This window comes from Xenopus laevis, chromosome 2L, assembly GCF_017654675.1.
Source record: "Xenopus laevis strain J_2021 chromosome 2L, Xenopus_laevis_v10.1, whole genome shotgun sequence".
In the NCBI taxonomy this organism is placed as follows: domain Eukaryota; kingdom Metazoa; phylum Chordata; class Amphibia; order Anura; family Pipidae; genus Xenopus; species Xenopus laevis.
In genome coordinates, this window is record NC_054373.1 from 116413068 (window position 1) to 116437265 (window position 24198).

Below are 24198 nucleotides of genomic sequence, written 5' to 3' on the forward strand. Positions count from 1 at the left end.
TTAAGTTAGAAACTTTGTATCTGTTTCTGGCTGTTCAGTGCAGCAGATCAAAGAGAAACCTGGACTTATCAGTACAAATTTGTGACAGCAGGTTGAGCTGTCAATAGCGGGACTGTCCCGCTCGAAACGGGACAGTTGGGAGGTATGGGTAATCCTAAATAGAAAATTTCCATTTTAAAAAAGAAGGGCCACCCCCTGCGATTGTAGGATTCACTGTGCACACAAACATACCAAACAAACCAAACAAACCATACATATTAAATCTTTTGCTTCCACACTTCTGAGTTGTAGTATTTCTGGTGCTTATTACTTTTGGGGGTAAAGTTTTCCTTTAATAGTGACTGTATTAAAGTTGACTATAACTATATTTACATATAATGGAAACTGTACTAGTGAAGTGTTTACCTACATTATTGCACCATAATAGCAGTTATATGAGCTTTGTTTATCAATTTATAATCTGAAATAGGTTGCCTAGTTTGCGGGGTTTCCCGGTCCCCGACTTGGACACATGACTTCTTCTGGGCCTATTGCACTCAGTCCCCCTGAGCACATCCAGCGGCAAAAGAGGAAGAGGCCACTCCTTACACACACTATAGTGCAGTGTAGCAGGAAGCTGTCACACCTCTCCTGGCAGATCACTCTAAGAAAAAGGTGGGGGCCTTAAAGCTGCAGTACAGATTAACCCATAGGGGCCCTACGATTTATTGTAGAAATTGCATAAAATAGGACTAAATAAATATATAGATACATGTACAGTCTACTTCCTTGACTATAACCACAGAAGGGCTTGTTCCTAAATTACGTGAAATGCAAAAGCTTTTTGTAATGTGCCAAAAATGAAGGGAGGGATCCTGTCCATGGGAACTGGTGCATCAAGTAAAATTCCATTCATCCATTATCCTGTATTTTCTACTACATCTATTCACCAAAAGTGATATCAGCAATGCCACCCAGTGAGGAGTTTGGTGGATTTGATACTTGTTCTGTGGAGAAAGAAATCATGCGTGGAAAGAGGATGGTAAGAATATGACAGCGTGCTAGAGAAATGATATTGTGGGTACAGAACACTCAGGGGGAAATTTACTATCAATCCAATTTACATTTTTTCTACAAATCTGTAAAAATTAATGGTTTCCTTATTTTTTTAAAAAGCTCTAGAAATTTGAGATATATAAAGTGTAAAATCCATGCAGTCCACGAATGCAAAACTTTGCCAGGTAAAAGTTTGCGAGTTCCTATAGAAGTCAACTGGAGCTGATCCTATAGGGCCACTTTAAATCAATTCAGATTTTTTTTTTTTTGCAAGGAAATGTCCGGAAAACACACATTTTTCTAGGTATTCATATTTTCATATCGTATGTTTTAACATAATTTCCCATTCTTACTTTTTTTTAATTCAGATTTTTATATCACGACATTTGTAGTTTTAGGGCCAGATTTATCAAGGGTCGAATTTTGAAGTTAAAAATACTTCAAAATTCGACCATCGAATTAAAATACTCCGAATATCGAATTCAAACTTTTTTTCATCGAATTTCGCTATTCTGCGGTCGAAGTAAAATCAAACAATCGAACGATTAAATCCTTCGAATTGAACGATTTTATTGTACGATCTAACGATTTTTACTTCAACTTCAAAAACTTCGAAAAATGCTGTAGAAGGTCCCCATAGGCTAAAATAGCACTTCATCAGGTTTAATTTGGCAAAGTATTGAAGTTGAAGTTTCTTTTAAAGAGACAGTACTTCGATTATCGAATAGTTGAACGATTTTTACTTAGAGTCGAAGTAAATTCGAAGTCGTAGTATCCTATTCGATGGTCGAAGTATCGAAAATTCCCTCTAATTCACTTCGACCCTTGATAAATCTGCCCCTTAGAATTTCCCAGCTGCCCCTGGTCATGTGACTTGTGCCTGCACTTTAAGAGAGAAATGCTTTCTGTCAGGCTGCTGTTTTTCCTTCTCAATGTAACTGGATGTGTCTCAGTGGGACATGGGTTTTTACAGCTGCTGTCTGGTTACCTTCCCATTGTTCTTTTGTTTGGCTGCTGGGGAGGGAGGGAGGGAGTGATATAACTCTAACTTGCAGTTCAGCAGTAAAGAGTGATTGAAGTTTATCAGAGCACAAGTCACAAGACTGGGGGCAGCAGGGAAATTGACAATATGTCTAGCCCCATGTCAGATTTCAAAATCAAATATAACAAAATCTGTTTGTTTTTTTTGGAAAAATGGATTTCAGTGCAGAATTCTGCTGGAGCAGCACTATTAACTGATACATTTTGAAAAAAAACATGTTTTCCCATGACAGCATCCCTTTCAAAAATTAACAATTTTGCCTTACTACACTCTGGCATTGGACAGATCAGAAAAAGCACAGAAGAGCCTTAGGAAATGGGGTTAAGGATCCTCTAAACTTTCCACGAAGTTCTTGTTGTATAGCTTTGAATACTGTGGGGCTTGTGTTTCCACTTGATAATATACAACCACATCCCTCCCAATGTAATCATACCGCAGTTTTATTTCTCAAAATAAAAACATTATTATGTTTTGATTTCAGAAATGCACAGTCTGTGGAGAAACTGGAGCAACTATTGGCTGTGAGCTAAAACGGTGCTAGAAAACCTTTCACTATATGTGTGCGAAAAATGCTGGTGCTGAAATTATTAAAAGTGAGGATAAAGAAATATATGTGTGAGTACATTTCTGAGCTATATTGCACACTGGTAGAACAGTGTCACTTATAAAACCCTTGATGATCATTATTGGTGTAAATAGAGTGTGCTGAGACCCCCTGCAAAAAAAATCCTGAGAGGGGCCTGGCACACTCTGATCCCCATCCTCCCACCCCAGCATCACCCTGCCAACTTCCTGACTTTGCCCCGCCCATTCACATCCGACTTGCATCTTTTTTCCTAGCCACAGGTAAGAGAGCGGCTGTGGAGGAGGTTTTTTTTAATTAGCTATAGAGGAAGCAGACCCCACAGTCTGGCCCCCCTGTTCCTCTGCACCCCCTGCGAATGTGGGGTGTGCTTCCTCTAGTTATGAGTTTTGCAAAAAGTTAGTTTAACCTATTTTTTGAAGGAATACATTTCTGAGGGTTCCACGGTAAAATGTAATATATAACTGTAATATATAGGACAGTTTACTGCCCTGGATATTCTTTTCCTCTGGGAAAAAATGCCCAAACAAATGCTGAAAGGGTTCCTCTTCATACTGACTTGATTATTTGCTCTGTATTAAAATGGGTATGTAGTTCATGGATTAAGTTTTTTTCTGTTTCTGGTTTTTACCCAACATCCTCTCTTGCCAATTATTTCCAAAGGAAGCACATCCATATTTGAAAGCCTTTGTTACAGCTGGCAAAAAGCAAAATTTCAAGCCAAAAAGTTCTTCACCAAGTTTTCCGGGTTTGAATAAATAAATGCAACCTGTATAACATGATTTATCTCTATTTTCTTATTATTCCTTGTTTTACAGAATTTACTGTAAAGACCATCAAAATGGTAAGTAATGCGATCTTAAAATCATTTTTAATAAGTTATGTGTGCATAAAATGAATGCAGAATGGTCATATATTTATCATATATTATTCTGCAGTCTATTAATAAGTACCAATTGTTTTTGTGTTTAAGTAACACAATAGTTTGAGTTGTGCAGATTTCCAGCTTTATGCATTTATACAAATTCTGCAGTCTATTAATAAGTACCAATTGTATTTGTATTGAAGTAACACAATAGTTTGAATTGTGCAGATTTCCAGCTTTATGCATTTATAAAAACAAATGTATTTTTGTACAACTTAAAGGGGTTGTTCACCTTTAAATTAACTTTTAGTATGACGTAGAGAGTGATATTCTGAGACAATTTGCAATTGTTTTGCATTGTTTATTATTTTTATTATTTTGAGTTATTTAGCTTTTTATTCAGCAACTCTCCAGTTTGCAATTTCAGCTGTGTGGTTGCTAGGATACAAATAACCCTAGAAACCATGGTTTGATTTAAATTAGAGACTGGAATATGAATAGGAGAGGGCCTGAACAGATGAGTAATAAAAGGTAGTAGTAACAATATATTTATAGTCTTTCAGAGCATTTGATGTCTAAATGGGGTCAGTGACCCCCTTTTGAAAGCTGGAGAGAGTCAGACGAAGAAGGCAGTTAATTCTAAAAAACTATAAAAAATAAATAATGAAGACCAATTGAAAAGTTGGCCATTCTATAACATAATAAAAGTTAACTTGAAGGGGGAACCACCCCTTTAAGTAGCTAAATGTGTTTTTCTTTCTCGTTTAAGGTTTTTTGAGCACAAAGTTATAAATTCCTAGCCAACAGGTCTGTTATTTCCCTGGAAATTGAATATTTTTACATCTTTAAAATATCAAGATATTAAAAACATGATTTTCAAGAACTGACCCCTGCATTGTTGGTTAGTCAGTTAATTGTGTTTATGTGCATGTCTTCCAAATGCAAAATTCTGAAGCAGGGTAGGTAGCTGCCATGTTCAGTTGCTTCACTTTATCTCTTTTGCTCCTATGTAATGAAAAGGAGCATGAGCACTAGAAGCCAGTGTGGTCCTCTCCTCTGTTGTCTGTGCCCCTGGCTGGCAATCGAGGTGCCCCACCATCCCTACTGCACAACTCTGGCATAGGAAGACTGGTATAGGGGAACAGGGCTGTTTTGGGGAACAAGACTGAGGCAGTTTGGGAAAGGAAAGGATGACCAATGAAAGGGATTCGTTTTCCTTTAATTTAGAAAAACAAAGCTGTTTTTAACACTGTTTGTAAGGCTCTGTGTTCTGTTTAGACAAGCAGGATAAAGATGGAAATAATTCAAGTGCACTGACAAGCTTAGCTTTGAGCTCCAGTTCATCTACAGAGGATTCTGATGCACCAATCAAACCAAGAGGAAGGAAAAAAAGAGTAAAGCTGGCCATAGACGCAAAGATCCGATCGTACGAATCGTGGATTCGTACGATTTTCGGACCGTGTGTGGAGAGTCCCGACATTTTTCGTCCGTCGGAGATCGGTCGTTTGGTCGATCGGACAGGTTAGAAAATTTCTGTCGCCTGCCGATAATATCTCTGCGTGTATTGCCGATCGTACGATTTTCAGAGGGAGACTGTCACTAGTGTTGTCAGACATAAGTATCGTACGATTGCTGTCAGGGGCAGAACATTGGGTGATCTGTTCTTATTTGATCGGAATGGTAAAGACTTTGATCTGAATGGTTAGTGGGGGGTCGGGAGATGGGAAAGTCCGATCGTACGTTGATTCGTACGATCGGATCTTTGCGTCTATGGCCAGCTTTAGAGAGATTAATGCCTGACTGCAAGAGTAATTATAGTTTGCTCTTAAAATTATAATTTGCTGATTTGCCAGTTAGACAGCAGTGGTGAAATTTAAATAGGAACATCATAGTTAAATAGTAAATTAGGCTGAAAAAAGACACATGTCCATCAAGTTTAACCTTTTAACTCTATTTTAACCTGTCTAACTGCTAACTGATCCAGAGGAAGGCAAAAAATATATATTTGAATCCTCTCCAATTTGCCTCAGAGAGGGTAACAATTCCTTCCTGACTCCAAGGGGCAAATTCACTAAAGAGCAAATTGTCACCAGTGAACGCTTTGCCACACTTTGCGCCAAATTTGTTACCACAATGCTAAATCACTTAAATGCAAAGTTGCATCTCGGCAGCCGAACAATGGCGACTTTTCACTAGCGTTACTTCGGCAGTGCGAACAATTTATATTGAAGTTTTATTAACGTTTATTTCTGCCTAGTGAAACGTTGTTAGTGAAACGTTGTTAGGTCAATTTGAATAGGGCGGGTACATAAGTACATAAGTCGTATGGACATCTTTATTAGAGATGTTGGTGCAAATGCTTGAAGTGGCCACTTTTTATTATTAATGTCCAAGGAATTATAATAAAGACTTAAAAGATCCTCCAATGGCCTAGGCATGAGCTAACCCTAAAACATATGTGGCAAGCCCATCAAATGTCTGGAAAACATTTTTGCCACCCATGGTACCCGGTGGGGCGCTGCCGCCAGAGGTGACAGCCTCAACTTGCCTCATTGGCAAAGCACCCCTGCCCTTAACCTTACAAAAAGCCAGTTACTTGAAGGCTGGAGTCAGGGGCGATCGCTCTTAAAGTACCAGGGGCAGCATTTTTGCCGCCCCTGGTACCTAGTGGGGCGCTGCCGCCTGAGGCGACAGCCTCAACTCGCCTCATTGGTGAAGCACCCCTGGCTGGAGTGGGTTTAATTAGTTCAAAAACACAAAGTTAGATGATTGTACGAGCTACTTGTATGAAGCAAAGTGTAATATTGGATTAAACTTTTTGTGTTCACAGTGGAAGTGCTCACTGGTGATTCTTAAAGGAGAAGGAAACCCTGTAGAAAAAAAACCCTTACCCCCCCCCACCACGTAGACTTCCCTCCCTCCTCCCCCAGGCTAAATGCCCCCCAGGGGAAATGCCCCATACTTTATACTTAATCCTCATTGCAGAATCTGGCAGCGGACTTTACAGCATCCATCTTCCCGGGTCCTTGGTAAGCTGACTGGGAGATTTTCAACAACAGCGCATGCGCTGAAATTTACGAAGATTGCCGATCTCCCAGTCAGATTACCGAGGACCTGGAAGATGGATGCCGTGAAGTCTGCTGCCAGAATCTGCGATGAGGGGTAAGTATAAAGTATGGGGCATTTCCCGGGGTGGGGGCAGTTAGCCTGGGGGAAGGAGGGAGGAGATCTACCTGGGGTGGGGGGTACGGGTTTTTCTTCTTTTTTTTTTTAAACGGTTGAATTCTCCTTTAACAACTGATTTATTTGAGTGCTAACATGACTAACTATGTACAGGCATTTTGCAAGAAGGTATATATAATTATAGAGAGCAAACATAACTGAAGCTAGAAAAACACATCCACTAACAGAGACAATTCATATCAATGAAAGAACATGTGTATACACAGCTCCTTCTAGTGGTACACAACAAAACTGCACATCAAAATCACGAATATCACTTCAGAAGGGGTATTTTTTGTCATAGGGCTGCTGAATAAACTTTAGTTGAGAAAAATTCAAAATTAGGATATTAAGGGACAGATTTGTCAGGTTTCAAGCTTGCAGTTACTTTGCAGAAACATGTGTAGAAAAACTGCAAATGTGAATATACACAAGAATTTTCTTTGAAACCAGAAATAGTTTAATTTATCAAATAAAACAAACACAAAAAATCATCAAGGCAATGCTGCCAAGTTGGAACAGAATAGTTGTGGTCTGAAGAAACATTACCACAAGCCACAGTTCATCTATAAACACAAGTTCACCCACTTTGGGTATCAACAGGGTAAAGAGTTCCTTAACACAGGAACCTTTGCACCAGATATGTGAACCTTCACTTTACACAAGGGAGAGTGTCCTCCACACTAAACAGGCATGGAACATGCATTTTCCACTTACAGATGTAGGCCACATGCATGAAAATGATATGGCCCCACCACCATCCATTGTTCTTCCAGGTGGTCATCCTCTTGGCACCATTTGCTACCTTTGTCTGCTTTTCTTTCTCTTTCACCAAACTCTGCTTGCAGTGCCTTATTTCTATCCAGGTCTGCAGCATTTTTCTCTTGCTTTGGCAGGGTCAGACTGGGTTGTCTGGGGCCCACCGGGGCTGTGACTGTAAGGGTCCTCTTTGTGAACTCATGGGTCACCCCCTCCCCCTCTCTATGTGTGCCTGCCCACCCAATACCCTTAGCCTTCCCTCCTTAACTTTCTGCTTGAGTGTCCAGGTGGGGGAGCAAGCCTGAGCACTGGAGGGGGAGTGGGCAATGAAGGCCAGGGCCCATTGAGTTTTGTCCCGGGGTCCTGCCAGCCCAGTCCAACACTGCACTTTAGTTAATGATTGCACCAAATGTAACGTCTTTTTAAAGATGGGGTGCTCACACTCTGTATTACATTCCTGGGGAACTACCTGAAAAAAAGGTTGGCAAAACCTTTACCCTCCTAAAAATTACATATTTTTACATATGTTCTTGATGTTCTATCATTTATCTACAACATAATTTAATAAACAATATTTCTTTTTATTTAGAAACAGAAGGAAACTGAGAGTGGTACAACAAGGTAAAGAGAAATTCTCTATAAAAATATTCTGCTGCATATAATTAATAAAGATGTATCTTTATGGAGTTTGTTTGAGCAGCACGTCATGAAACAAACATAATTTATGCATAGCGTTAAATGACTTGTTTTTAAATCTTCGGCAGACAGCTTGGGTTTTCAGGATATTGTCAATGTTACATGCCTGCCTTTGCCGAGATCATCTGTAAAACTCTCTATTTATATTCAGGCTGGCCATAGACCTGCATATTTAGCCTTATGTCGGACGAACAATTGTCCGTTTCCGATCTTCCGACCTATCACTAAACATTCAGATAAATAAAGTAGTAAAGAGAACAAATCACACAATGTTCAGGCCATGAATTGACAGACAGCAATCGTGTGAAAGTTATGCCCGACAAATAGTAGTCACCCATTGATATCATCACATAGGCGATACATGCAGAGGTATTATCGTTAGCCGGACCTAAAATTGCACAAACCTTTGTTTCGTACAACGTTATCGTTGTGTCAATGGCCAGCTTAACACTAGCAACAAAATCCCTTCATAAATGAAATATAACGTCTATCATTTCTGTATCATTTTTCCACTAGACCTGTGTCAAGCTTGTGTCCCATGTAAACACTGATATTTTAAATTGCGTATATTTTGAAATAAAACATCTAAAAGAAATGCCAGACAACTGCTGTAAAAGCAACAACATAGAAACTGTGGAATAATAGAAGCACTCTTCATATTTAAGAAAATGTTATTTGTTCCAATTTTATAATTTATAATAATCATTTATAGACAGGTTGATTGGATTGATTTAAATTGATACCCTTAGCTTTGACCTTGGCTGATTCTCACTACCCATCAGCTGGCAAATAAATAAAGCACAGACAGGAATTATTCTTTTTTTTGCCTTACTCAGAACTCACTAATCTCAAATGCATTTTCTGTTACAGAAAGAAAACAAACGCTATAAGGACAGACCTTAATGGTGAGATATCACACTGAACATTTGACAAGGTTGTTAGTGACACCTGAGGATGGCATAAGTACTTTGCACCCAAAGTTTATGCGGTCCATTTAATACAGGCATTGTTTTGGTAGCACTGGCTGACCAGGTGCCCTCTCTGCCCAATCAGCCCACTGGCAGAATGTATTAGTGTATGAGATGCTATAACTAAACTTGACAACATAAATGTTGCTTACAGAATAAGTAGAAATAATACAGTATGTATGCCACAAAACTGTTCATATAGAGGTGATATATGCATATTTATGCATATTTACACTACCTGACTAAAAGAATGATAAACAGCATATGGCCAGACACCCCTTCTAAAATCATGCATGATAAATCTAGATTCACCAGCATAGTCTGGTTTGGCAGATGCCAGGTAAATGCTACCTAGCTGAATGCGCAATGCCAACTGTAAAATTTGGCTGAGGATGAGTAATGATCTGGTGCAGTTTCTCATGGTTTGGGCAAGAACCCCTGGATCCAGTGAACCCTACAACCTAGAACCATAACAATCTGGAGAAGGCCCTTTCAGAATTGGTTTGATGTGATGGGAATGGAAGAACTTTACTGGTCTGCATGAAGCCAGTAACACAAATCATATTGTAACTGTAGTGAGAGCCTTTGGCGTCATATGCCATATTCTATGCCACAAAACCCTAAAATGTTTCTGTAGAACTGTGTTCACTACTGGGGAATTCCTCTGCTGGAATAGATTTAAGTCTTTCAAGATTCAGTGTATGAGTGAACCATAGCCATCACCTTATGTGTTAAACTTGATATCTGCCATGTCTTCAGCTTATCTTTCAACTTAGTAATATTAGCTTTGACCAAGTACCTCTTTAATCAGAAGATGCAAGGTTGTTTATATCATTTCCTTTCACTATTCTTTATCATGGTACCTTATGGTTACAGAAGGCAGACAGGAGGAAGACAGTGCAGAGAGCTCTGAGCCTGGCCCATCTTCAAGGAATTCTGACACATCAAACATAGAACAAAGAATGAAAAAGCAGGTGAGACAAAAAGAGTTGATTATAATCATTGGTTAATATTTTATCCAGTTATAAACTTGAAACTATATATGAAAGAGAAGATATGTGTATCTATACTAGGATTACCCTACTGCATGAGCATGAATGCAAACTGTTCCCCTGAGCCAGCGCACCCAATACAGCCTGTGTATCTACTTGATTCAAACTCCATTCCTACTATCAGGCTTGAGAGGCTTGAGAGCAAATTAACTGAAAGGCCTGCGTGTGTGCATCAGCATGTAGGTGAGGAGGCAACAGTGTGAAAAGGAGAACATGTTCCAAAAAAGAGGGAAATTGAAAATTACAGAAGTATTCATTGTCATAGGTAGGGTTGCCACCTTTTCCTTTGCCCAACTCCGGGGCGGGCCGTGACATTGGAGGTGGGTGATGTTGGAGGTGGGGCTGATGATGGCAGGGGCAGAGCTGTGATTTGCTGAATGCCATGCCAATGTCCTGTCTGGATTTCCTAATATGGAAATTTCGGACTGGCAGTTTTCACTTGGACAGTCCTTCCAAAAAAACGTGCTGCCCCTGGTCATGTGACTTGTACCTGCACTTTAGGAGAGAAATGCTTTCTGGCAGGCTGCTGTTTTTCCTTCTTAATGTAACTGAATGTGTCACAGTGGGACATGGGTTTTTACTATTGAGTGTTGTTCTTAGATCTACCAGGCAGCTGTTATCTTGTGTTAGGGTGCTGTTATCTGGTTACCTTCCCACTGTTCTATTGTTTCGCTGCTGGGGGGGGAGGGAGGGGGAAGGGAGGGGGGATATCACTCCAACTTGCAGTACAGCAGTAAAGAGTGATTGAAGTTTATCAGAGCACAAGTCACATGACCAGGGGCAGCTGGGAAATTGACAAAATGTCTAGCCCCATGTCAGATTTCAAAATTGAATATAAAAAAAATCTGTTTGCTCTTTTGAGAAATGCATTTCAGCGCAAAATTCTGCTGGAGCAGCACTATTAACTGATTCATCTTGAAAAAAATGTTTTTTCCCATGACAGTATCCGTTTAAGCACAAATAGCCACCACCTCTTTTTACTTTTACTGTTGGTGGGTTGATGAAAGAATGGTTCAACGGCGCCTGGAGGTGCACAGTGTTGCAGATGTTTTAAGTTATAGAATTCCTTGATTCCCATTCAAATTGAATGTGCTGCTTTTGAATTCCAGTGTTTTGTACCTGGCTGTGCTCATGTGATTGGCTATCCAAGTGGTACAGTCAGCGCATGAGCTAGGCATCACTTGGACACTGCACAATTACCTTGTTCATCTGGTCTGTGACACCCTATAACTATTTGCTCCTAATAGCATGGCCCTCCATTTGGGTTTGGTTAGTAAATTTGGAAGCATGAGAAAAAGAGAGCGTTGCAATGCAACAACTTTGTGTTTTATTCACCAAATCTCATCTAAATAGTAGCAGTAAAAAGGGAAAAACCTACAAAATACCTGTAGGTATTAGCTGTTAGAAGCAATATATGCAGTGCTTTACAAGGTAAAAACATAAATAGGGGTACTGTGGGGCAGATTTATCAAGGGTTGAATTAAATTTTTTTTAAATTAGAATTTCAAGTTTATTTAAGTGTTTTTTGACCAGGAAAAAGTCCAAATTAGATTTGAGTTAAAAAAAATTCTAAATTTGAATTTCTAAATTTATCATGTACTGTCCCTTTAAGAATTCAAATTCGACTATTCGCCATCTAAAACCTGCCGAATTGGTGTTTTAGCCTACAATCAATTTGGAGACGTTTGGTGGACTTTTGAAAATAATTTTTTTTTTTTCGTTTTTAAATTAAAAAAAATAAAATAAAAAAATTTTGGTGAAAAAACTCAAATCGAATTCAATTCGAATTCAAGTGTGCAGGTCAATCCTATTCACCTACATTAAAAAAATTAAAAATTTTTAATAAATTTTGATTGGTCATTTTTTTTCTGAATTTCGAGCTTATGGGAGTTTTTATAAACTCTAAATTCGACCCTTGATAAATATGCCCCTTTGTGTTATATTAACCAAATTTCATCTAAATAGTAATAGTAAAAATCGAAGAACCTACAAAATGCATGTAGGTATTAGCAATGTATAGATGTATTTTGTATTTATTTATATAGTGCCACAATTTTATGCAGTGCTTTAAAAGGTGAAAACATCAACAGGGGTATAGATTGTATCAAGTTATACAGTAAAATAGATAAATCTATGCTTAAGAGCTTAGCGCTTTCAATGCGCAGTTGGGATGAGGTCCCTGCTCTAAAGATCTTACAATTTATTAGATTATTTAAAATACATTATTTCTTTATGGCATTAATTCACCAGTGTATTTTATAACTCCCCCCACTAATCATTATGTAAATTGCTAACCCACATCTCCTGACTTGTGTTGCCTAGGTGATGTCATAATGAACAGAGTCAAGGTGCACAGCTGCAGCCCAGGTGATGTCATAGTGATGTCATTGAATATAGAAAATTACGGATCCGCACACACTTTATCTTCAAGCAGATGGGGGTTAACCCAAGTTTATTGTACCACCACTAAGATCTTAGTGGTGGTACAATAAACTTGGGTTAACCCCCATCTGCTTGAAGATAAAGTGTGTGCGGATCCGTAATTTTCTATATTCGCTTATAAGGGACCTTGCCGGGTTCACGGAGACCCAGCACCACTGGAAGCAGAGGAGTGAATATACAGGAGTGCGGTGGTGAGAATTTTCCTATAGTGATGTCATTGGACAGAGTTAAAGTGTACAGCTGCAGCCCAGATTGGCTCACTCTTGATCAGACAACTGAGGTGAGTAGAAGTCAAGATACTTGGTGGAAATATTAGCAAATATAATGTTATTAATATTGTTACTGTACGGGCTTAGAGACTGCTAGTGATACTGTGAATAATTTAGAATATTTTATAATGATTTTAAAGGAGGATGTTGTACCTGGTCACTGTATATTATAAACACAAAATCTGGGCTGGAACTAGGGGTAGGCAGAAGTGGCAGATGCTTAGGTTAGGGTGCAATGGTGGTGGGGGAGGGTTTAGGCATATAATATACCTCTTCTCTCTGCCTACCTCTAATTTTGGCCTTGCTGTAGGTATGACGCCCCAAATTCCCCCTCAACTCACGAACTGCTGTCTCACTGTGGGGTATTTGGTGCAGGGGGGGTGCAGGTGGATACTGAATGAATGAGTGGGGGATGGGGGAAGTGTGGGTCTGTCTTGGGCACCATTACCTTGTGGCTCAGCACTACAGAGAATATTGCCACATTCCCTATTAATTTAAGGTGGATGTTTGTGGATAATAAAATAATACATGTAAAAAAATTTATACTAAAGGGCAGATTTATCGAGGGTCAAATTTAGAGTTCATGGGAGTTTCTTTAATCTCCCATGAACTCGAAATTCGACCAAATTTCGACCAACTGCAATTTATTAAAAAAATTCAAATTTAAAAACTCGGATGAATGGGATCGACCCGCAAACTCGGATCAAACCTGAATCGAATTTGAATCTAATTCGATTCGAGTTTTTTCTTTGAAAAAAATCCTCAATTTTCAGCATGGCTGCAAACAACTCCAAATTGATCCCATGACGTTCCCCATAAGCTAAAACAGCAATTTGGCGAATAGCCGAATTTGAATTCTTAAAGATGCATTTCAAAAATCAAATTAGAATTTTTTTTAAAAACTCGAATTGAATTTTAACTATTCCCTAGTCAAATTTCACAAAAAAAACTCAATAATTCCAGAAATTATTGGAATTTTCACTTTGACCCTTCATAAATCTGTCCCTAATACTTAACTTGGAATCAACTCAACCCACCAGCCATTATCTAAAGGTCTAACCTACATTTCCCACCTTGGGTTGCACATGTGATGTCACAATGGCGAGTCTGGTAGTAGTAACATAGTAACATAGTAACATAGTAACATAGTAACATAGTAAGTAAGGTTGAAAAAAGACACATGTCCATCGAGTTCAACCTTTTTTTTTTATTAACTACCTATTTGCCAGTTGATCCAAATATATATATATATATATATATATATATATATATATATATATATATATATATATATATATATATATATATATATATAGATTGTGCATAGAAGGGATGACTAATGTGATGTTTATTTTTTGTCTCCCTAGACAAAATTTCAAAAATTTTCAAAAAAATTTCAAAATGTGGAAGAGAGTTAAGGCTTGTTTCTCTTGCTTTTGCAAGGTAAGGATTTCATTCTTTCTACTGTACACATTTCATCACTTCATGGATAGAAATTATCCTCTGATTCAGTTACTAGGTGATCTTTATACATTGGCCATTTTGTGATGACTTAACAATTAAATTAACAGTTCCTGATACTCAACATAATCAGATAGATCGCTAGCTAACTGTATTGTGCTGCAAACAATCTGAAATGCTATTTTTATGATAATGAAATCTAGGTTATAGAATTCAGCTCAGCACCAATTCTATATTTATTGCACTAAACATGAAGTCATCCACTACAGGTTACTAAACCAAATCAAAATTTGTATTTGTATGTTTACATTTCCCGATAATATCTCTTGATTTTAAGGGGGTTATTTAATAAACTCTGAATGCAAAAAATCACAAAAAAACTTTAGATTTTTTTTTATATAAAATCGGACTTTTAAAAAATCACAAATTTTTCGGAATTTATTAAACCCTGAGGATGGAAAAGTCCCAATGATTTTTTCATGTGCACTGGGTTTTTGCAATAACCCAAAGTTTTCGGTTGAAAATTCCGAAAACAGTGAAAATCAAATGGAAAAATCGTGAAAATCTGATATTTTCCCGCAAACATTTTCGGGAAAATGTAATATATAAGCGTAAAAAAACGGAGCGGATTTGATCGGGGTTTATAGCAGAGATAAATTTGGACTTTGATAAATAACCCACTAAGGATCCAGATTTGGTTTGGGTAAGTGCCAGACATTCCACCAAATCTGAATCCTAAAAAAAGTGCTGGGATAATGTCATGCCCAGAGTGGAAATATATTGATTCTGGCCAATGCCAGAGGGGCTGCTGTAAGATGCAATAGACAAATCTAAAGAGGGGCCCAGAGCACAAAGCCACCCCACCAACCTGCCTACACGGCGGATTTCTTTATTCCATGTCATTTCTCAATTATAGAGAGTTACTGGGGAGGGGAGATTTCCACATAAATTTAGAGGAAGGAGACCTCATTATTAATACCCCATTGTTCCCTGGGGAAGCAGAGTCTTCTTCCTCTGTAGTAACGCCACAGTCGAGGTTGAAAAAAACTCTAAAACTATATAAAATAGACCACTAACATTTATGGGCATAGTTTATTCTTTTTAGAAATTATTAATTCATTGCATTTTGAATGTAAACGTTAGCCTTGTAATATAATTCAGTACATTTTATATGTGATTCTATTAATGATATATATATATATATATATATATATATATATATATATATATATATATATATATATATATATATATATATATATATATACACATTTGAATTTTCTCTTAATTGAGGCAGTTTTAATGTCAAATTATATCTTTAGTGAATTCTAGTTTTGAATTCTCTCTCTCATGAAAACTGTTTTTTTATTCTAGAAACAAACTAAAAAATCTACGGATCGTGATGAATACATTGTGGTAAGTAGAGACGAATTGGCCAACATAAATAGAAATAACACTATTTGTGCAATGTAAACCATGTTATTTACTCTATATATACTATAGATTTATATGTAGCTTCATTCATTCACTCAACACTTGATAAAGCTGCACCAGATATATTTCCACTTCCTGCTTATCCTAAAGAAAATCTATACTGAGGGTTTGGTCAGTTTATTCTTCAACTGGCCACATTTTCCCATTATTTCTCCTTTCCTCTCCTGGCAAGAATAGAATAGCCCCATAGCCTTTGATTAACATCAGCCTTACACACACCCCATATTTATGTATACTTATTAGTATATTGATAATATTATTATTATTATTAATAGTATAATATATACTTTGATCTGTGATAAATTCATTCTTCATCTTTTTTTCTGTATTAACATCACAGTGAGCAGGAGAAATATAATTAAAAGATATATTTTAATATATTATATTTTAATATATTCTATACTGAACGGAGTTAATCTTATAAAACCATGTTTTCTCTATTAACCAGAACATCTTGGAAGGAGGCGAAGACCACTGCAATAACATCGATGAGGTAACCAGCAAAGGATTGTTATATAAAATAACACATTTATGATAAAATTTCAATTCAAGTGTCACATAGAGATACAAAATATTCATTCTAGCAGCTTCCCTAGGGTGCTGAATAGATGTGATAAAACATTTTTAATTACACTTTTAAGCTCTGCACCTAGATTGTACACTAATTGTCTCTCTCTCTATTTACCAGCAGTCAATATTGGAAACTGGTAATACCAACAGCCAGGAAGAAAAAACACTGGCAGAGGACCTGAGCAATACCATCAGCCAGGTGGAGCTCGAGGAGAGCGATGAGGTTTGAACTTGACTGTTTAATACATCTTTTTTATTATAACTTTAAACCATTTAAAAAAAAGATGTATTTCATCATATTCTCTAGTGACAAGTCCATCTTATAAAACAATGTTTTCTCTCTCTTATCAGTACAACTGTCAGCATGAAAATGATGAGTCCTCATCTGAAACTGGCAACAACATTGGCCAGTAATGCCCAGAGGAAGATTATCTGGGCAGTGACCTCCGGGAGGAAAAGGCTGAAGAGATTGTTGAGGTTTGCGCTTATATAACTTTAAAGCATTTTAAACCTATTTTGGCCCCGGCATAGACCCCCGACCCAACTATATCCCACAAAATGTAGGGCCCTGTTCTCCCGTGTGAAATGCACTTTTATCATCCTTGAAGAACATGAGCACTGAAAACCAAGACCCCTTTCAGTTTCAGTGTACATTTTATATTTCTGCCAATTAGTCATACTCTCTATAGTATTGTCCTTTCTGTATTTTTTGTGTTTTTGAGTCTGCCACTAAACCTTACCCTAGCCACATGTTATATCTGTTGGCTTTACCAAACTGCTAAGTTAATAAACATCACTGAGCGTCTTTCTCTACTTTTGTTACAGGTATGGCAAGAAGAAGAAATAAAAGAAACGACCATAGAAAACGATGGAAAGGAGGTAATGACTTCATACCATTATTAGATACTAAGCCTTTGGTTACACCTACGTTATGATCACCAGTAGAAGTAGAAAATACTAACCAGATACTGGCATGTTCCCAGGTCTGTGGGTTTAGCAGATGCAAAAATATTACCAGCATTTCAGAATGGTGCCAATAACCCGATGCTTGTGCATATTTTTTTTTTTTCAAACTCAATAAGGCTATTTTACGTCATGAAAGGCAGGGTGCCAATTGTTCTTTTTTTCTGTGTTTCTAAGTCTGCCACTAAACCTTACCCTAGCTACATGTTATATCTGTTGGCTTTACCAAACTGTTATGGTTATAAACATCACAGAGTTTCTTTCTCTACTTTTGTTACAGGGATGGCAACAAGTGCAAATAAGAAAAGTGGTCATAGAAGTCATCAATGACCAGGGGGAGGTAATGATTTCATACTATTACTGTTATTAGATACTAATAGGCCTTTGGTTACACCTAGGGGCCGATTCACTAAGGGTAGAATATCGAGGGTTAATTAACCCTCGATATTCGACTAGGAATTAAAATCCTTCGACTTCGAATATCGAAGTCAAAGGATTTAGCGCAGATAGTTAGATCAAATGATCGAAGGATTATTCCTTCGATCGAACGATAAAATCCTTCGAATCGAACGATTCGAAGGATTTTAATCCAACGATCAAAGGAATATCCTTCGATCAAAAAAAGTTAGCCAAGCCTATGGGGACCTGCCCCATAGGCTAACATTGAGTTCGGTAGCTTTTAGATGTCGAACTAGGGGGTCAAAGTTTTTTTTAAAGAGACAGTACTTCGACTATCGAATGGTCGAATAGTCAAACGATTTTTAGTTCGAATCCTTCGATTCGAAGTCATAGTCGAAGGTCAAAGTAGCCCATTCAATGGTCAAAGTAGCCCAAAAAAACCTTTGAAATTCAAAGTTTTTTAACTTCGAATCCTTCACTCGAAGTTATTGAATCGGCCCCTTACTGTATGTTATGATCAGCAGTAGAAGTAGGCAATGCTAACCAGATACTGGCATGTTCCCAGGTCTGTGGGTTTAGCAGATGCAAAAATATTACCAGCATTTCAGAATGGTGGCAATAACCTGATGGATGTGCATCTTTTTTTCAGACTCAATGATGGTCTTTTATGTCATGAAAGGCAAGGGGAAAGTTATTCTTTGTCCCCTGCCTTCCATGGAAAATAAATTAGCACAGGCCTCTGTGCTCCAAAACAGAGCTGCCCTAACGCTTGCTTTTGGCAGGTGTGGTGCAGAGTAAAGCGAGACCCCTGATAAAAGCACTCCCTGAATGATCACTAAGGCTTATGCTTTTTGTGCTCCTTAGTGTTTGTGCACTTCTGTTTGGGGTCTTTATTAATAACCCCTAATCACCCTGTAACTGTAAAGATAAGTGGACAAATACTGTTTTAGTTGTATTTAGAAGCAGTAATTCCTCATAAGTAAGTTCTGCATTTTATTTAACTTTATCTCTTTTGTTTGAATTTAGAAAGAACTACACATCATTGAACACCGGGAGATTCTCCAAATGGTTAAAGTTCAAATCAATGCTGACTACTGTTATGAGGCATTTCATTACCATTCCTCTGAAAGCAACATGCCATATGATGAGCAATGGGTAAGAACATGTTTATTCAGATCGGTAAACCTTTATGCACCAAATATTCCAATCAAGAACATTAATACTGGCTTGTATGTTACATGGAAATAGGAATAGCTTGGTAAAAAAAAAAAAAAGACTACAATGCATGTAACCACAAAACAGCTTAGTAGCAAGTCTTATATGGTATACACCAAGTAGAAGCTAAAAACACATGAGAGAAATGCTGCATTTAAACACATGACAAGTACTTGGTATTGAACATTTGTTTCTCTCTTAAAGGGGTTGTTCACCTTCCAAACACTTTTTTCAGTTCATTTATTTTCAGATTTCACCAGAAATAGACTTTTTTCAAATACTTTCCACGTTTAATTTTTTACTCTTTTTCCAAATTCTAAATTTAAAGTTTATTTTCCCTGTCTCTGGTGTTTCAGTCTGGCAGCTCAGTAATTCAGGCGCAGACTCTAAACTGTTACAATTTTGCTACATTTAGTTGATACATTTCTCAGCAGCATCTCTGGAGTATTAGCAACTATTGTATCAATTCTAACAGCTGCCTGTAATGAAAATCAGAGATTCTGCTCAGCAGGAACATGATGATTTGAATGATACTTTTAAGCACTTCCCCTAGATAGATGGTTGACAAATTGTTTCTATTTACCAGGAGTCAATTACAAACACAAAACACCCCTTAGTTTTTATCCTTCTAATTCTGGTGGAGGTCTGACTGCAGTCAGTATTCAAAAATTTCACAATATCCAAAGAATAGAAAAGAACCCCCACTGGAACAGACTAAACTCAGGCAGTCACAAAATATTATTAACACACTTATTTGTAGTAGGTTAAAAAATTAAAATTAAACACCACTGGTCAGTGCATGAGGCTGAATATGCCACTTATTATTGTTGTAAAGTGCTGTGCAATAAATTATAAAGTGCAGTGCAAAGGATTATAAGTGAGGAGCATGGGAGGCCAAATTTATTGTTTCCCACAACAAATTCGGCGATTAATAAAGTGATACCAAAATTAATAACCAGTTTCTAAATTACTAGTAATACTAAGGAATAAATTGATAGTTATAATTGATTGACTAAAATGGAAATATATAATACAATAGATTATAAAGTGCTACAGTGCTAAATGGATTAGGTAATCCTTACTAAGATTCGATTAGTTAATTAACTAGGCTGCCATTAGATAGAATAAAAATAAATCAATGTTCAAATTCATAAGAAAAGGAGGAAAATGAAAAAGGAGATGGTGGAGTTGTCCCAAAACTGCTACCTAATTTGTTCTATCCCTGGGACACCACAAAGGTGGAGAAGGCAGAGTAACCGGGACTGTGGTCTCGTAATTAACTGAGCCCTAAGCTGATTTGAGAGACTACGATATCCTATAAAACCACAATTCCGCGGTCTCCTGGGAGTTTTAGTATTGCAGAGAAAGAGAAGGAGTTGAACCGAGCAAAGATTCTATCCACCACCCTCCGAAATTGTTTGACCCCAAGTTTAAATAATAGTTTAAAAGATAACCAGATCTGGAAATGAAACGCTGACGCGCGTTTCGCTATGTTAGCTTTGTCAAGGCGTAATAATAGTGTTCCCTTGGACGCGTGGTTTAAATTACTTCCGCGTCCTGCGTCACGTCAATCAGTTCTCGCGAGATCTCGCCCCGAGATCGCGCGTACTCACACGCTCCCACTACACTTATCGCGAGGAGTGCGTGTACCTCCCTCCTATTGGTGCCGCCGTTGCCATGACACCCATGCCGCAACTCGGAGCCAACTCGCAAGACATGACACCCCTTATGGCTCGCCCTTACTTATTCCAATTCTTTACTTGCAGATCCTGCATTAATCTTACCACATCAAGGGCTGCCATGCACACAGGGACATTGGGGAGCATTTATTATTTATTTATATAGATCACCATTATATCTGAACTTGTTTTTTAATTAAATTATTTATTTCTATAACTTTTTAAAAACATTCATTGCTCTTATTAACTACATATATGAATTATTCCTAAAATTATATTTATTAATTGTTAATTAAATGAAATTCATAAAATCATAAATGTAGCATATCATATGAACTCCTAAAATTTTCTTGTTTTTATTAATAAAAATTTTTTATTAAAAACATTTCAGTTTCATGTGGGATTTATTAAATGTATGATGTAAATAAATTGTTTTCATTTATCCCATTCGGGGACACCGTATTTAATTTAAAGATCCAATAACTTTCACGTTTTAGTAGGGCCTGTTCAAGGTTTCCTTTTCGAATTCCCATTTCTACCTTCTCCAAGGCCCAGAATTTCATTCTTGATGGATCCATGTGGTGTGCTTTTTTGAAGTGTTGAGCTACAGTAGAGATAGTTTTTTCATTTTTATTGCCATTTCCTGCTGTTCTAATGGCACTACAGTGTTGCTGCATCCTAGTTTTTAACATCTGTGTGGTCATGCCTATATACTGTTTCCTACATGGACATTCAATGCAATAGATTACACCTTGGGTCCTGCAATTTATGTAGTCGTTCACCCTGTGGGTCTTACCAAAACGATCTACAAAGGTAGTGATTTTTTGTAACTTATTGCACATATTGCAGTCCCCACAGGGAAAACACCCATGATTTTTTTGACCTGTGCACTTTATAATTTATTGCACAGCACTTTACAACAATAATAAGTGGCATATTCAGCCTCATGCACTGACCAGTGGTGTTTAATTTTAATTTTTTAACCTACTACAAATAAGTGTGTTAATAATATTTTGTGACTGCCTGAGTTTAGTCTGTTCCAGTGGGGGTTCTTTTCTATTCTTTGGATATTGTGAAATTTACCAGGAGTCATCATCAGTTTTAGATGATGACTGAACAGTGACATCAGCCAGAACGAGAACCTGGAAGACAAATATCTGGTAAGTTACCTCACTGATGAAGAGTATGAGAAGAGTTTTGAGGTTTGAGCTTAAATAATTTTAAACCATTTTAAACCTATTTTGGCCCCAATACAGGTCCCCTATCAAATCACACAGACTACTCTGTAGGCCCCATTCCCCTCCCCCATACCCAAATTCGAATTCACAGGTGATCAAAATAAAAGCATAATTCCATCCCTTATTTATGATCATGTGCAATTGCAGCAGATTCAACTTGGAGTGCCGCCACAATTAATTTAGAATTATGAGAAAAATGCTGCTTTTAAACACATGGCAAATATTTGTTCCTGATCTTTGTATTTTTTTTACCAACTCAGCATCACATTGAGCTACATAATATTAATTTAAACAGCATATTTAAAGGAAGCTAAAAGGATGTGATAAGCTCACGGGCGCCATGTCCTCTCTTTGTGAATTGAGCGGGGTAATGGCGCATGTGCATTTGGAGCAATCTTCCGGTTCGTGACAACTGCGCATGCGCCGAAAGAGGCAGAAATTGCCGAATGGGAGGAAGAAGATCCAAAGATTATCAAAGAGTAGAAGACGGCACCCGTGAGCTCCGCTGTGCAGTCACTATTTCAAGAGGGGACAGAATTCTGGGGTAAGACTGTGTAGGGGGAGGCAGGGAGCAGGGCCAACAGTGGGAGAGAGTGGGGACTTAACATCATGGGGGGGGGGTTAGTTCTCCTTTAAGAATTTCAACTAGATAGATGATTCACAGATTGTTTCTATTTACCAGGCATCATCAGCTGGCATCAACATCAGCCAGTAGGAGTACCCAGAAGAAAATATCTGGGTAATAACTTCAGTGATAAAGAGAATGGGGAATTTGAGGTTTGAGCAAATATAAGTTTTAACCATTTAAACCCTGTTTTGACCACTGCACAGACCCCCTATCCAACTAAATACCACAAAATAGGATGTAGGGCTCTGTTCAGTGTCGGGCTGGCCCACCGGGATACCAGGAAAACTCCTGCTGGGCCCAGGTGTCTGTGGGCCCTCTTGCTTCTAACCAATTAGCCTATTTCACGGTCCTTCCCTATTTATTTATTAAAAATAAAAAATGCTTAATAATGGAAGAATATAGTAAGTAGATATAAAAGACTAGGAGAATAAAGAGCATGAGGAATAAGAGTTTGGAAAGTGGGCCCACGGTCTAACATTTTCTAGTGGGTCCCTGGCATCCCAGTCCGACACTGGCTCTGTTCTCCAATATTCAAATGTTAAATGCACTTTTTATCACCCTTGAAGAACATGAGCACTCAAAACCAAGACCCATGTCAATTTCAGTGTGCATATTCCAGCTATGAGATCAATGAGGGTTTAAACAGAAAGTACATGGTAAAAAATTAACAACTAACCACCATGCTTTTTAACTCTGTTTGATTATGGGCACAAACATAGTAGTTTGGATAATATCTGTGGGTTTAGCAGATGCAAAAATATTACCAGCATTTTATAATGGTGGCAATAACCTGATGGATGTGCATCTTTTTTTCAAACTCAATAAGGGACTTTTACGTCATTAAAGGCAGGGAGCAAATTGTTCTTTGTCCCCTGCCTTCCATGGAAAATAAATTGGCTGAGGACTCTGTGCTCCAAAACAGAGCTGCCCTAATGCTTGCTTTTGGCAGGTATGGTGCTAGACCCCTGATAAAAGCACTCCCTGAATAATCACTAAGGCTCATGCTTTTTGTGCTCCTTAGTGCTTGTGCACTTCTGTTTGGGGTCTTTATTAATGACCCCTAATCACAATCTAACTATAAAAATAAGTGGATAAATACTGTTTAAGCTGTATTTAGAAGCGGTAATTCTTGATAACAAAGTTGGGTATATTAAATAGTAATTGTATTCATTGTGTTTATCTGTATTTCTTGCGCTTGCCGCAAGAAATACACGCCTATGGGCCAGTGGGCAAACATGAGCAAAGTAGAATTATCACCTAAGATCCCCACTCAATACAGTGAATATAATGGGCAATATCTTACTGACATGCTCCCCAACTGAGATAACCAAGAAGATCACTGCATAAATGGGGTCTCCCTTTTTAGGAAACTCTATGACCCGGAGAAGAGTTAAAGGAGGCACCATATTGAATTGTTTGATAGTTATGATTTTTATGATCATTAAGTTTTGATAGTAACCTGTTCATTTGCAATCTTTAAATCTTTCCTTTCCTGGATTCGTAGATTTGAACTACCCCAGGATTTGGTTACTGGAAGTGTCCCCAATGGCCCTTTCTCCTAACTACACAACCCTGACCTCCCCTTTAATAACGAGACACAGGACACTGTAATTGTCAG

At 37.8% G+C, this 24198-nt stretch overlaps 4 long non-coding RNA genes across 5 annotated transcripts; all 4 read left to right on the plus strand.

Moving 5' to 3' along the window:
- The first annotated feature begins 707 nt into the window (after nucleotides 1-707).
- LOC108707731 lies at nucleotides 708-3509 on the plus strand. The gene is made up of 3 exons (XR_001934321.2): nucleotides 708-1021; nucleotides 2559-2692; nucleotides 3479-3509. It is a non-coding gene; the product is annotated as an uncharacterized LOC108707731 (long non-coding RNA).
- Nucleotides 3510-9070: 5561 nt separating this feature from the next.
- Nucleotides 9071-12697, plus strand: LOC121400021. Its single transcript, XR_005965487.1, has 3 exons — nucleotides 9071-9107; nucleotides 10047-10144; nucleotides 12545-12697. It is a non-coding gene; the product is annotated as an uncharacterized LOC121400021 (long non-coding RNA).
- Nucleotides 12698-12731: 34 nt separating this feature from the next.
- On the plus strand, nucleotides 12732-16379 carry LOC121400020. The gene is made up of 4 exons (XR_005965486.1): nucleotides 12732-12944; nucleotides 14301-14376; nucleotides 15769-15810; nucleotides 16337-16379. It is a non-coding gene; the product is annotated as an uncharacterized LOC121400020 (long non-coding RNA).
- A 133-nt stretch (nucleotides 16380-16512) lies between these two features.
- On the plus strand, nucleotides 16513-24198 carry LOC121400019. Of its 2 annotated transcripts, XR_005965485.1 has the most exons (8): nucleotides 16513-16681; nucleotides 16810-16935; nucleotides 17284-17337; nucleotides 17702-17761; nucleotides 18847-18975; nucleotides 21801-21874; nucleotides 22635-22729; nucleotides 24085-24198. It is a non-coding gene; the product is annotated as an uncharacterized LOC121400019 (long non-coding RNA). The 2 variants fall into 2 exon arrangements; XR_005965484.1 differs by having other exon boundaries at nucleotides 21801-22729.